Genomic DNA, 15558 nt, shown 5'->3' with positions numbered 1-15558 from the left:
TCAATACTCCCTTTAACATTACTTATAATATTATAAGTCTATTAGTAATGAGTACTTTCAGTTTTTATGTTTCAGTCTTACTTTCTAAAAGCAATGGAATATGTTTTTGTTGGGTGTGGAATTCTAGGTTGACTGTTTTTCTTTCATTACATTAATAATGTTCTCCCGTTGCTTCATCTGCACTGTTCCAAGAAGACATCTACATCATTTTTACCTTCCTTCTTCTGTATACATCTTTTTTCCCCTATGGATTATCTTAGGATTTATCTTTTTAATTGGCTTAAAGTAATTTCATTATGATGTGCTTTCCTCATATCTTTTGCTTAGAGTTTCATTGAGTTTCTTGGATCTGTTGGTTGTGGTTTTCATTAAATTTGGAATGTCTTTCAAATATTTCTTCTGCTCTCCTCTCCTTTAAGGAATTTAGGTACATGTATATTAGATCACTTGACATTGCCCTTTGGATTTACTGATCCTTTTAATTCTTTTCTTTTGTTTCATTTTTGGATAATCCCTATTGCTGTATCTTCAAAGTCACTAATCTTTTCTTCTTCAATGTCTAATCTGTACTTAATCCCATCAAATTTTTTTTGTTTCTTTGTTTTATCACAGATGCTATAGTTTTATCTCCAGAGATTCTACTGTCTTTTAAGATACTTTCAATATCTATCTACACTTAATTCTTAAGCAAATGGAATACATCTATAATAAATTTTTTAATGCCACTATCTGAAAATTCTGTGCCAGTTTTGATTGATAACTTTTTTCCTCACTCTCATTATGGGTAACATTTTTCTGTTTGTTTGCATGCCTGGTAATTTTTTATTTGATAACAGCTACTATAAAGTTGACTTTAACCCTAACACTAAATTTACCATCTTATAATTCAAGTAATTTATATTCATATTGTTGTGTAACCCATCTCTAGAATTTTTCCTCTTGCAAATATAAAACTCTATATTCATAAATACCAATCTCTGCCCCATCTGTTAGCTCTTGGTATCTACCTCCTATGATATGACTACACATTTTATATGAGCAGACTCATTCAGTATTTGTCCTTTTGTGCCAGGCTTATTTTGTTTAGCATAATGTCCTTCAGGTTTATCTATATTGTAGCATGTGACAAGATTTCCTTTTTAAAGGCTCTGTAATATTCTACATGTGTATATACCACTTTTTCTTTATCCATTCATCTGTTGATGAATATCTGGGTTGATTCCACCTCTTGGCTATTGTGAAAAACACTGCAATGAACATGGGTGTGGCAGTCTGGCTGGGCACAAAATCATGAGCCACTCAAGCAGGAACGAACTTTATTTCCAAAAACTCCCACGAACGCCACGCACGCAGCCTTCTCCTGGGACACACCACACCAACCGGAAATCCCTCCTCCGGAAATCCCTCCTATGGCACTTCCCCAACCAATGGGAACTCTCCAGGAATCCCCGTGAGAGCTCCAAAGTAGCAGGCTGAGGTGGACAGCAGGGGTCTAATATCCAATTGAATGCACATCTTAACATAATCATCATCATCTCAATGGCTTGCCGGGGTCACCTTTCAACCAAAAATGCCATGCGTCATGTCATTCCTACTCGGCTATGGCTCTCAGCACATGGGTGTACAAATCTCTCCTCAAAATCCTACTTTAAATTTTTTTGGATGTTTGCCCAGAAGTGAGATTATTGGATCATGTGGTAATTCTATTTCTAATTTTTTGAGGAATTTCCACTCTTTTCTATAGTGCCTTCACTATTTTACACTCCCAGCAAAAGTTCACAAGAGTTCCAGTTTATCTGCACCCTCATCAACAGTTGTTATTTTCTGTTCATTTGAGTGGCCATCCAACTGGCATGAGGTAATGTAATGATAGTTTTTATTTGTATTTCTCTTATGATATTGAGCAAATGAGGAAGTGGGAGATGACTTTCTTCTTTTTCCTCAAGATCATTTTTGTTACTCAAAATCCCTTCAGATTCTATATGAATTTGGAATATCCTTTCATATTTGCAATTTTTCAAATATGTCCTATAAAATAAAACTTTTTGTTGTTGTTGTTGTTGTTACTGGGGACTGAACCCAGGGACCCTTTACCACTGAGCTACATGCCCAGCCCTTCTTATTTGAGACAGGGTCTCACTAAGTTGCTTAGGACCTTGCTAATTTGCTGAGGCTGGCCTTGAACTTGAGATCTTCCTTCCTCAGCCTCCCAAGTTACTGGGACTATAGGTACGCACCACTATACTCAGCTTAAAATAATGCCCTATTCTTGATCTTTGTTCTGAGACATGTTAAATTACTCAAAGGATTTTATCCTTTGGAATATTCCTTGTAAGTTTTGTTCGGCAGAACCAGAGGGGAAGAGGACTTGTGGCAACGTCTGGATGCATTTTTTACTTCCACCACAGAGGAAGTGTTACTGGCATTTAAGTCCAGCATTTCTACAGTGCTGAGGATGATGTTTCCGAGGACTCTACCTAATAACCTGTACATTACTACTTTTGCTGTCAGTCTGGTTGGTGTGAGTGCCAACCATGTTCCTTCCAATCTTTCTAGATGGTTCTTTCCCACAACTCCAGGTAGTTTGCTATGCACATGATCAGAATTCTTCTGAATATGTGCCACTCGTATATAAATTATTTCAAATTCTAAAAACAACTTCCCAAAGTAGTAGTTGTTACCTCTATTTTTAGCTCTCCAAGGTTAACCAACTCTCCCCAATACCATTCAGCACTGGGGTCATATAAATCAGATGACAGTGTCAGAGTCCCAGTTTCCACTATTCCATAAAAGGGTGGGCCCAGGAAGCTTCTCCTCTGGGCCTGCCACGAGAATTTAGTCATTCTGTTTACAGAATGAGTCTGACCCTATAAAATTTTTGCAATCTTACAATACCTTAGTTAAGTCAGTGTTTTAAAATAACATTAACTGGCTGGCCCAATTTTTTTGTGTGTGTATTTTAATGTGATTTATTTTTTCCCCTTCAGTATGTCTGTCTCTTCAGTGAGTTGGAATGTCTCAGGGAAAATTCACTTGAGATTTAACTCTTAATGAGAAATAACAATATAAACTGTGAAAGAAAAAAATAAATTTGCTATTAAGAGAAATGAAGTATAAGTTTAAGTGCCTTCTCAATTATAAAGTGCTTTTACATGAGTTATTGTATCTGACTTTCACATCAACACATTAGGTTAAACAGAACTGAACATAATACAATACATACACATATATAAGCAAGAGGAATAAAATAATACTATCCTACTACATAAACTATTATACACACAAACACACATGCACAATTTCTGCAGTTCTGCTACTTAACCCATTCTTATTCCTATTACTTGCATATAAGGAGACAGAGTCAGAGAGGTCAGCCTGCACAGCCTTGGTCATCTGCTGATAAGTGTCAACACTGGTACTATTTTCTGTGTGCCTCAGTCCCAGTCCCAGGTACCTTTCAATATGACAAACTTGCTTCTTTTTTCTCTTTTCTTCTGCAGTGTTGGGGGCACCCCCAGGGCTTGAGCATGCTAAGCAAGATCTCTACCACTGAGCCACGTCCCCGGTCACTACACTCACTCCTCAATCATCCATCAAGAGCAATGAATCCATGAAAGAGGTTCTCGGGGGAGCCAGGGAATCGTCTTTCTACAGGATATTCAAGAGAGTGACCTGAGCCTTTTTATGTAGAGGCTGAAATTAGATGACTCAGTATAGAGGCGTACAAAACAATTCTGCACATGGTTCTTTTCACTTTCTCAATTCTAATTGAACCTCCAATTTCCCCTTTTTTTCTAAGAATGAAAGTGCTATTTACTATATTCAACAATAATTAAGTAATAATTTTGAAGAGATTGTTACTATTCTAAAGACACTGTTATGAGTACCTAAATCTGTGGAAATAAAGCATAATGGATCCAACATATTCAGTACTGTTAATCCACTACAGACTTTCATAGTAAGGTCATAAGATGCCGTGGACAGCAGAACACATATGAACATGACAAAAATCAGGTTGGAAATTAAACATCAATTTAGGTGAACAGAAGGTTCTATCTGAAATGCTTACATTTCCCCTACAGCACTGATTCATAAAGGTTTTTTTAAATTTTTAACCTTTTTGATAAAAGGCAACGGACCCTACTCAGAAAACTGCACATAGATCTGATTCTCACCCATGATCTCAGGTAGTGTCCGAACTACACAGGCCACCCACATGCCCACCGTGGACTTTGTAGAGGTCCAGGGGCTTGGGGCTGGCCACTCCAGCTGCAGGGATTCTAAACTCTTTCCTTGGGGAAAAAAAAATGTCTTCAATAATTTCTTGGAGTACATGTTCTCCCTATTCTCAACAAAATTCAACCTTTTTAGTGAAAAACAATCAGCAAGACTTGCTAGCATAAGACTTGCTAGCATAAAACTTGGTCATCAACAGCTGGGCCTCACAAAAGGCAAAATTACACATACAACCATAATTCAAGTCCACTGATGAACAAACAATTCCACAGGAGGAAAAAAAGAGAACATTCAAACATGGGGTCTGACAAAGATTCCCCTTCGAGGGCCATGGTTAAGCCGAGTGACTGTGAAGAGAAAGAAGGCTTTTAGACAGTTCTGATTATGGCGTAACCAATATTTTCAAAATCTTGATTTCAAAAGCAAATCCCAATAAGCCTGTCATACTACTGAACCAAACTCTTTCTCCAAAGAACTTCTAAGCCGTGAGTGTTACTAATGAGGATGAGTTAACAGGCATGGATCAGTCCAAAACAAGGTACAAATCTATCATGGGTAGAAAAATCTCACAACTCCCCCCAAACAAAAACAAACAACCACCTTAAAAGCATCTAGTCCAACTTTCCCTTTTTTACAGATGAGAAAACTCAGGCCCCAGCCTTGTCTCCTCAGAAGACTAGAGTCACCAAGAACAAAAGTCTCCGCCACTGCAGTACAAGAAATAAATACTAGAGCATCTTATGTTTATTTTTAAAATTAAAAATGGAACAAAATTAGCTTTACAAATATTTAACATGAATTTCCAGTATTATTGAGGTGACACCAAACAGTTAAAGGGATACCCCAGGAGAGGACAGGACACCCACAGAGGGAGAGGCTGGATAGCAGGCCGTCATTCCTGCTCTTAGTAGGTTTGTTACCAAACCTACTAAATGGACAAGTAGCTTTAAAAGATGCTTGGGGAAAAAAATACAGACTTAAAAAAAGCACTAATCCTATAAGCATAAGAAAACAGGGTGACACCTCGAATCCTAGTATGTGTCTTAACCGGCTACCTTAGAAAACAAATTATAAACAAATTAACAAAAAAATTGCAAAATTATCAAAATGATATAAAATATAGTTTTGCCTTCACAGTCATAAATAGCACCCTGTGTGTAGACTTCACCAGGAGATATTCGTTTAGGATAATACAAAAATCCTTCCAATTAATATTGCATTTAAAAAATCATATTCATTTAAATTAATTTTTATATATGCTCTAGTACATGTAACACATACAGTAAGTGGAACACGAATATAACAATAAATTAACATATATGCAGGTTGATATCCCTTATCTGAAATGCTTGGGCCCAGAAGTGTTTCAGATTTTGCATTTATTTTTTATTTTAGAATATTTGCATCAACATAATGAGACAGCTAGGGTCTGGTATGACAGGGCAGTGGCTTTGGAAGCTGTCCAGGGCAAAATGATTTTCACCTCCCCTACCTAATCCTTTTATGTTCCTCCTTTTTGCCTGGCAATCTAAATTCTAAAGAGGGGCCCCACCTAAAAGATTAAAAGGTTAACAGCTGGGACTGGGTTATGGGTCAGTGGTAGAGTGCTTGCCTGGCACATGTGAGTCACTGGGTTCCATCCTCAGCACCACATAAAAATAAATAAAATAAAAATAGTGTCCATCTATAAATAATTTTTTTAAAAAGAGATTAATTGTTGAATGATCTGTCTTTACATTTATAGAACCCAGAACAACTGATGACCTTTGTCCCTCCTTAGTCTTCAGCGCTGTGCATCAACTAACACAAACATGTCAATTAACTTGCTGAAAAGTAATGTGTCTGTGTGAAAAGAAAGCACAAGAACTAGCCTCCTGAGTCCAGTCCACTGCAATGCCTGGCTAGAGAAGAAGAGACACCCACCTGGAAGGATGACCCTGCTCAGCCAGGAGCCTTCCTACCCACAGCTCACCACACCTCCTTTACATTAGAGCCTCTTAAAAGCCCCTTCCACTCTTGAGCTCCCAAAGATAGAGGAGCTGTCACCAAAGCTCTATCTTCTTAAGATCACTAGTCCTTGAATAAACCTGATTCCTTCCTGCCAACTCCTGTCTCCCAAATATTGGTCTTTAAGTGGCAAGCAGCCAGACCTTTAATCCCAGCCATGGTGGGTCCCAAACCTAAACATGAAATTCGTTCTTTTTTTTTTTTTTTTTTTTTTAGTTGTAGATGGACACCATACCTTTATTTTATTTATTTATTTATTTTTATGTAGTGCTAAGGATCAAACCAAGTGCCTCACACTTGCTAGACAAGTGCTCTACCACTGAGCTATAACTCCAATCCCTAAGCATGAAATTGTTTTGTGCTTCATATACACAGCATACTCATAGCCTAAAGGTAATGTGACACAATATTTTTAGTATGCTTTAGTATGTGATTGTCACAGTCAAAAAGTTTTGGATTTTTTTTTTTTTTTTTTTTTTTTGGTCTGGGAATGTAGTTTGATGGTAGAGCACTTGCCTAATATGAATGAAATCTGGAACATTTCAGATTTTGGATTCTCAGATTCAGGAAGTTCAACCTATACCTTGGTTACACACTTTTTTACTGATGAAGGAGAAATGCATTTTAAAAAGCCCAGGGGCCACTGAGCCAGAGTTGCTGAGCCAGAGAAAACCCAGCTCCCACCTCTGCTAGATTAGGTCCAGGAATTAAGAATTCTTCCACCATTTGCTTCTAGTGGTTATGACAGCACCTCATCTGTCCTCTAAGACAGAACTTCACATTGGAAACATTTGCTAGGAAAGAGAAAAATGGAAACCTCAATTCTAACAGAAGAATGTGATCGGTAGCCAGTAAACTTATAATTCTTAAAGCAATTGAGGCCCAGAAATATTGAACTTTAGAAATTAAAAATCAGTACTTAAAAGTGGAAAAAAGAAAAATAACAGGCCAGCACTCAGTGGAACATTCGAGAGTTGAAGGTATTTGCATTCACAGGGCATACTTAACCCCAGTGCTGCCCCATTCTCTACAGGCTCCTGTTACCAGGATCCTTAGCAACAGAACCTTTTACAGCACTGTAAGTTGAAGGACCTGGACTTTTTTAATGGCTAGATAAGGCCACAGCATTAATAACATTTGTAGCTATGCAAAGTAACATAATAAGGGTAATCAAATATCATGCTTTGGGTGGTAAGCTGATCTAAACTGGGGATCATAAAGGAACGCTATCCCTTCCTCCACAAGAATGCAATTGAGCAATTGGCTGGCTCATTATGAAAGGCACCAAGGGAGCCTTTGTTGGACTCAAGGCATAATATAGGAGAGGCAATCCTGGTGCCTAGAAAAGCCACTAAGGGAAGTGGTTTTTTTTTTTTTAACTATATTATATTTTTTCCTTTCCATCGTGTTCACCGTACAGAATAAACTAGACACATGTGTTGGTTTCTCTAAGAAGAGCCTATTTTACAACAAATAAATTTAAATGGTTCACAAAGCAAAACAGGTTAAGTCCCAACTTTCTACTCAGATTTGAGAATTCAGGTCACTGCACAAATGAAACATACAGAACTTTTAAAAAGTGGCTATTAAAAAAAAAAAAAAACTCCTCAAGTCTTTAATTCTTTGGCACTAAGATCTATTCAAATTGCCAGTAGTATCAGTATCCAAGTTTCCTCGACATGTATCATTCAAGACCTTCTCAGCTTTACATGGGCTGGGAACTATTCATTTTCTGCTTTACTAAGAAAAGACGTAAAGACAGATTCCCATGCCTTCCAGGGCTGTGGAAGGTAAAGACAAATAGCTTTTCAACCAACCTCAGAAACCATTAAAAATGCTCAAAGTGAAAGGTGAGCTGCTTACGTGTACACTGTAGAGGAGGAAACTCTAAAAGTCGTAGGTCCCTTCCCAAAATCAATAAAATGGTGGGGAAAAAAAATCTCCTAAGCCAGGATACTATCTCCTGGTTCTTAAAAATGTAGAAGAGCAAAAATAACAATAGAGAATTCTCTTCAATTGATTTAGATATCTGCTTTACTCTCCATGCACTCAGGCAAAACCTTGTCACATCCTAGAACTAGAGATGCTCTCTATGGTCATTTGTTTTACATATCTGTGGAATCTCCTTAGGAAAAGGGAAGTTTGATTATCAATAATTAAACTATAAACTGGAAGAGCTGTTTCATCAGACTGAAAGCATCAGGCTTACAGCAATAATGCAGGTTCACCCTGGATTGGCCCAGAAAGAGCATATTCAGTCACTACAGAATTTTACAAATATTTTATATCCATTTCTAAAAATAAAATTAAATCCAAACCAAGAATTATGAATTTAACATAATCCAACTTTGAATACACCAAAATAGTCCTTCATTATCTAACAAATAGTACTATTACAGAAGAAATAATGTCCAAAAGAGTGAAGAGAGAATTAAGAATTACATGACAATCACACCAAGGTTTGTATTGATTATGCAAAGCCACTTTGAATCTCAAAGCCAGAAAATACTCAAAAAGAAATACTGTGAAGCATTTTAACGCAATTAACCACTTTTTGAAAAAGCAGCAGTAGGATCCGAGAATATAATCACTACTGACTACTAAGGAAAGATCTGCATACCTGCTTCTGCTGATCACCTGAGGTTTGAAGGTCCAGAAAAAACAAACTGAGAAGTTTAAAATTCAGCCTCCCTTAGCTGTGCCTTGCTTCTGATACTCCTCTACGGAAAAAGTCAGTGTTTGACCAAAGAAAACAGGCAACTAACCCCACACTGAGGTGTTCTGCCTACTACTACAGATTTTAATCTCCAAAGAACTTGGTCTCAGTAGAAAGGCCAACCTGCAACATGGGTGTGGTTTGGAACTATAAAAAAAAAAAAAAAAAAAAAAAAAGACAACTCATGAGGCAAAAATGTAGATGTTGTCACCATTTCTATTTGAGTACAGCTCAGATGCTTAAAATGCATTCCTGTACTCACTTTATCTCTGAAGACTCTATTCAACTAGGTTTTCTCCCTATGAATTTGAGACTGCCAATATGACCTCCCATATTATTTTTTATAAATATTATTTTGCCACTTTGGTTTTATAATAGTAACATGATTTTCACCAACTGAAGAACCACTAAGCAATCAAGCATACATTGTGACTCCTAGATTTAGAAAACAATGTTAAACTAAAAAATGAAACAAAATCCTATGCTTAGACTAATTTCAAGAAAATATAAGAAAATTACGTTTGAATAGTAACTGGAAACCTTAGATAGAACTAACTACACAGTATTAAAGCTAGGAAGTACCTCAAGGGTGATAGTGCAATTCTACTTTCTAAGTGAATCAATAACAAGTTCACTTATAAACACCGTAATCCATGTTCACTGAGTGGTTAAACCTCCCAAGAGGAAGTCTGAAACATCCTTTATGATGCCTCCATAAAAGTAAAGAATGAATTATAAAACTGTTTCAGAAAGTGAAAGAAAAAGTTAAGGGTTTTGATCTTATGAGTCAATTGAAAGCCCAAGTACATGAGATTCCATTTACAAAAACTCCTAGAAAACACAAATGATCCATGGTAACAGGCAGCAGACCTGTGGTCTTCTAGGACAGAAGCAAAGGGAGGACTGGCAGGCAAAGGGACATGTCACCACCGGCTATTAGGGGTGACATCCTATGGGTGTACACACCTGTCAAAGCACAGCTAACTGTCCACTTTATATAGGGCAGTGCATTATGCTTGTATTATACCTCGATGAATGCTAAAAATACACACAAGTGCTTAACTATTTAAAGGCTTACTCTTGCTCCATATGGCCACAAGCTGGTAGACTTAGGAACTTTACCACAAAACAAGTTAGGCATAAATATAAGGAAAAATATTCTGTCTGTGTGGTTCAGAGACAATCCAGATGAACTCTGGAACACTGAGGGTGTTTTGTTCATTTATAGGACTTTTTTGTTTTTGTTTTGTTCAAAGTACCTGGGATTGCAGGGCATTAAACATGCTAGGCAAGCACTTTCCCACTGAGCTATATCTTGAGCCTTTTTTAAAAAATATTATTTTATTTGTTTATTTGTATGTGGTGCCAGGGATGGAATCCAGTGCCTCACATCTGCTAGGCAAGTGCTCTACCATAGCCACATCTTAGGCCTTTTTAAAAGAAATTATTTTGCTGTGAGACAAGATCTCACTAAATTGCCAAATTTCAAAACTACAATCCTCCTGTCTTAGTCTTCTTAAAAGCTGGGACTACAGACGTGTACCACCACACCAGTCCTGAGGTTCTCTTTACTGGGCCTTCTTCAACAAAGGTTCAAAGTATATTTTGGGAGTACAGAGGAAGAGGTGACAGCTTTTCATCGTTATGACCAAAATACCCAGTAAGAACAAATTAGAGGGGGGAAAGTTTATTTTGGCTCATGGTTGCAGAGGTTCAGACCATGGTCATCTGGCTCCATTTTTCTGGGCCTGAGGTGAGGCAGGAGACCATAACAGAAGGGTGTGGCAAAAGAAAACCCTTCCAGGGCATGACCCCAGTAATCTACTGCCTCCAACTAGGCGCCAGGGTCTCAGGAGTCCATTCAGCTTTCAATGGTGGTCAGAGCTTCATGGTCCACGCCTGGATCAGGTCTGATCCATGAGTTCAGAACTCTCACGATCCAAGCATCACCTAAAAGCCTCAACCCTGAACTTTGTTACATCGAGCACCATGCTTTCGACATGTCCTCCAAAGACAGGACATTCCAGGTCCAAACCACAGCACTGACTTCTTGCATTGAAAATTTTATTATTTCAAGAAGACCATTCACGGATGTCTGTCATCCTGCTGCTATTGTGGGGAACCCTGCTAACCTCCCAGAGAAAACATGGATTATCTGTGTTTGATTTCCCCAAGGACTTTTCTTCACAGGAAAAAAAAAAAAAAGGTCAATTTATCTTCCCTAGGTAGTCCTTTCTAAATATGGATCCTGCATGATTATTTTCTGATTTTTGAAAAATAATATATAAAATGAAAAGATTATAAAATTAAAATCGCTCTCAAGCACACTATTCAGAAATAACCAGAGCTAGTTATGTTATAAACTTCCCATCTTTGCTGTATGCACCTGGGTATACTTTTTTTTTTTTTTAAACACAGTTGGTATTTGCTATGTTTTACCTACCATGATTAAGAAATTTGGTATTTCATGAGATATTTTTTGAAAACATTACTTTCATGCTTCATAGTAGAATTATAACTCTACCATAACTAAAGCACTCAAGTTGGTAACTAAGCCAGTTTCCAATGGATGTGTTCCTAGAAATAATGCTTCAGCAAACATCCTTGAACAGAGAAACTGGATGGGCAAAGGAGGACATTATAGCCCTGAATCTAATTTCTATAAGATTTTATCTATTTCATTTCGTTATATGAATTTCTACCTTGTTGTATAGGGGTATGGTGGATAAGTAAAGTGTGCATTGTGGGGCAGCCAGTTGTGTTTATGATAGAAACTATGAGCCTCAACCAAAATTCTAGAGAAAATATGCAGATTTGATCTCAATTAAAAATATGATGAAGAACTGGGCCTGGTGACAAGTGCCTATAGTCCCAGCTACTTAGGAGGATGAAGTAGGAAGGTCACTTGAGTCTGGAAGTTCAAGATCAGCCTGGTCAATACAGCAAGACACCACCTCAAAAACAACAACTACGTAGAAAGTAACACGGTGCCAAGTCATTGATCAGGACCAAGAGCATGGTGTATGGCGTAGTCGTAACAACCTTTGGATATTTGAGGTGAAAGCATTTTGAATGGTCACAGGAACTCAATAAGTATTAGAAAACAAACCAGAGTTAAAGTTGTATATGTAACTCAAACTATTTGATAAAGCAAAAACAATTGGAAAATAATGCTCTGTTTCATGTTTAAATGCATCCTCAGGCCAGCTGCAAACTCATATACACTTAATTGGAAATTTGTATTGCCAGCTGGGCATGATAGTGCATGCCCATAATCCCAGCAGTTCAGGAGGCTGAGGCAGGAGGATCACAAGTTCAAAATCAGTCTCAGCAATTTAGCAAGGCCCTAACCAACCCAGGGAGACCCTGTCTCTAAATAAAGCATAAAACAGGGCTGAGGATATGTCTCATTTGTTAAGCACCCCCGGGGTTCAATTCCCAGTACAAAAAAAAAAAGTATTGTAAATATATTAAATATATGATTTAATGAATTTTTACAAACTGTATTTTTTTTTCCTGCATATAGAGCCTAAGTCAATTAAAGGTTTGAAATGGAAAGAAAAAAAAAAGTCCATTCCCTTGCCCCCAAAATACTAGGTAATCTGACCAAATATGAATTCACATAATATTCAGTAAAATATGAACTGGAAAGTTCATCTCTAACATTCCCAGTTTTACTCACATACATTAGACATTCTTAGCAATCTTTTAAGAGGAAACAAATACATATATTTTTCAAATTCTGGTGTATTGATAATATAATCTATTTCCTCAATTTAGTAATTCCATTAGTGGTTACTGAGTAACTATTATGTCCAGGATGCTGCAGGGGTTTCTCTAACACTTCGCAGGTTTATGAAGGAAGAGATCACAGGGAACTCAGAAAGAGCCAGATGCCAAGGATTCAATTTATTTTAATTTAACTATCGGAAAAAAAAATGAGTAGATGCCATACTTTTAGCATCGTGGGAAATGTTTCCTAAAATAAGTGGGTGTCAAAGCTTGCCATAAATATGAATTATTCTGGGAGCACACAGAGGGTAGGAATGAAGGTGCGGAAACCGGAGCACACGGCAGGCCACAAGTGAGCAGAGCCAAGAAGCTGGCTGCCCGCGGGGCATATCACACAGCCATTTTTTTTTTTTTTTTTCCCTGAAGCACGCACCAAGTAAATTCCCTCCATTTCCTACACACAAAAGCAAGGGTTGATGCATACACGGGTCTGCTGGATGACAAGAGTCCTGAAGCTAAACTTGGCTTTGAAATCTGGCCCTGAAATGATTTTCTTTTTCTTTTTTTCTTTTTTTAATTTTTTTATTGGTTATTCAAAACATTACAAAGATTGCAGAATCACATCGGTTACACATCCACATTTTTACATAATGCCATAATAGTAACTGTTGTATTCTGCTACCTTTCCTATCCCCTACTATCCCCCCTCCCCTCCCCTCCCATCTTCTCTCTCTACCCCATCTACTGTAATTCATTTCTCTCCTTGTTTTTTTTCCCCATTCCCCTCACAACCTCTTATATGTAATTTGTATAACAATGAGGGTCTCCTTCCACCTGAAATGATTTTCATTTCGAACAACACCCAGCTAAGTCCCATTTTCTCAGGTATATTGATATGAATGCTTGTAGCCAGGCTGGCAGCGATAACTCCTGCTGTCCTGTCAACCAAAGCACACAATACGACAGGCAGGAAAATATCCCCCAAAGATGTCTAGACTCTAACTCCCAGGACCTATAAATAGGGTACTTTAAACGACAAAAGGGTTTTTGCAGATGTTGATTAAGGGTATGGGCCTTGGGATGGAGCAGATTATCCTGGATTATCAACCTAATCACATGAGTCCTTAAAAGCAGAGAAGCTTTTCTTGCTGAATCAAAGGGAAGAAACAGGAGGAGGAGGGGGAGGAGGAAGAGGGTTTCAAAGTGTGAGGGGGCCTGGACCCACTGTTCCTATCCTTGAAGATGGGGAAAAAGGCGGGGGGAGGGCACATTAATAAGAATACAGGTGGCTTCCAGAAGCTGGGAATGGCCTTCAGCTGACATCCATTCAGAAAAGGGACCTCAGGCCTATCACCACAGGAAGTGACTACCACCAACAACCCAAGCAAGCCAAAAATAACATCCTCCCCTAGAGCCTCCAGGACTGAGTGCAGTCTTGTCAGATCGGCTGAATCCTCTGTGAGACCTACCTCAGGCTTCCAATCTTCAGAACTGGACGATAACAAATTCGTGTTGTTTAAGTTGCTGTATTTGTAGTAATTGTCATGGGAGCAATAGAAAGCTAACACAAGGGGCTGGGATTGTGGCTCAGCAGTAGAGCACTCATCTGGCACGTTCGAAGCCCTTGGTTTGATCTTCAGCACCACATAAAAATAAATAAACAAAATTAAGGTATTGTATGCAACTCCTTCTAAAAAATAAATATATATATATATATAAAAAAAAGAAAGAAAGAAAGCTAACACAAACTCAGGCAGTTGCATTCCAGAACAGAATGTTCTCATCACCTTGGCTTTGGATTGCCCAATAAAACAGAACAGCTATCCCCGGAAAGATGCAATGGGAGCAGGCAGAGTATGTTTTGGGAAAGGATCAATGTAGCCTTTACAGTTCTCCTTAAATAAAATTTCCCTTCCATTTCATATACAAACATATCAGAAATTAGGCAAATTTTTAGTTTAGTAGCTCAAAAAGAAAACCACCACAAAAAATTTAGAGTATACAAGATTCTGCCAGTAATGAGGAGCACAAGTATCTTTGTCTCAGCCCTTCTAAGAGACTAGGGCCCAGAAATTTATTTTAGTAGATGTGAAATGCTACCCAGCAATTAGGCACAGTGCTCATTAGCATTACTAAGATCAACCTGTAGAGCTATCTTATAGATTCCTCAACTCCAAAGATTCTCATTCAGAATTCTCAGGGTAGGACCCAGGAATCTGAATAAGGTCAAAATTTAGAATTTCTGAATGGCTAATACTTCTGAAACACACCCATCTTCCACCAATCCCCTGAGACCTCTGCTATTCTGACCAAGAATCAAAATCCAATTCTTGGTAGGAGTTAGCCTGGTCACTAGTGCATCTGTCAGACTAAATTGTTAAGGACCCAGCTTTGACACCAGCAGACTTGAATCTGCTGTGGTCTCCTGATGATGGGATGCTTTGGGCAAATCAGCTAAGTTCTCTGTGCCTCAGTGTTCTCTTCTGTATAAAAGGAATGGAAGACCCAACTACCTACAATGTGGTTAGGACCGACTTAGCACAGCTCTTGGAACAAAGTGTTCAGGTACTGTGATTATCAACACCACTCCAATTCTAGAGCAAAATAGTACATACAGAGGCAGCTTGAATTCTTTAGCATTTTTCATTCCTGTAACAGTATCTGGAAAGGTTAAATATGTAATGGAAACAAGTTTCCATTCTAAACTGCATGGAATTCAGAGTGTTTACAAGAAGTTGTGTTGTGGCAGTGGGTAGGGTGAGGGGAGCTATCCTGATCACCTTGAGGCTATGTATACCCAAGGAGGCCTAATTTTATTCCAAATTCCTGAACAGTTAACTGGAGCAAAAACGTATTTCTTACTCACA

General features: G+C 38.1%; 1 protein-coding gene across 4 annotated transcripts in view; it reads right to left on the bottom strand.

Moving 5' to 3' along the window:
- The window catches only part of Pls1 (plastin 1), a 116410-nt gene that overhangs the window by 75955 nt on the left and 24897 nt on the right, over window positions 1-15558 (bottom strand). Inside the window, exon 1 of one of the 4 annotated variants that reach the window (XM_026385060.2) lies at window positions 8864-8972. The exons of the other annotated variants lie outside the window; for them this stretch is intronic. The gene's annotated coding sequence lies outside the window, so the exon portion shown is untranslated. Of the gene's footprint in view, window positions 1-8863; window positions 8973-15558 lie in introns of those variants that run through there. 4 annotated transcript variants of the gene reach the window in all.

This window comes from Urocitellus parryii, chromosome 2 (genome assembly GCF_045843805.1).
Source record: "Urocitellus parryii isolate mUroPar1 chromosome 2, mUroPar1.hap1, whole genome shotgun sequence".
In the NCBI taxonomy this organism is placed as follows: domain Eukaryota; kingdom Metazoa; phylum Chordata; class Mammalia; order Rodentia; family Sciuridae; genus Urocitellus; species Urocitellus parryii.
Note: the sequence above shows the minus strand (reverse complement) of the source record. Positions and strands in the feature narration are given on the sequence as shown.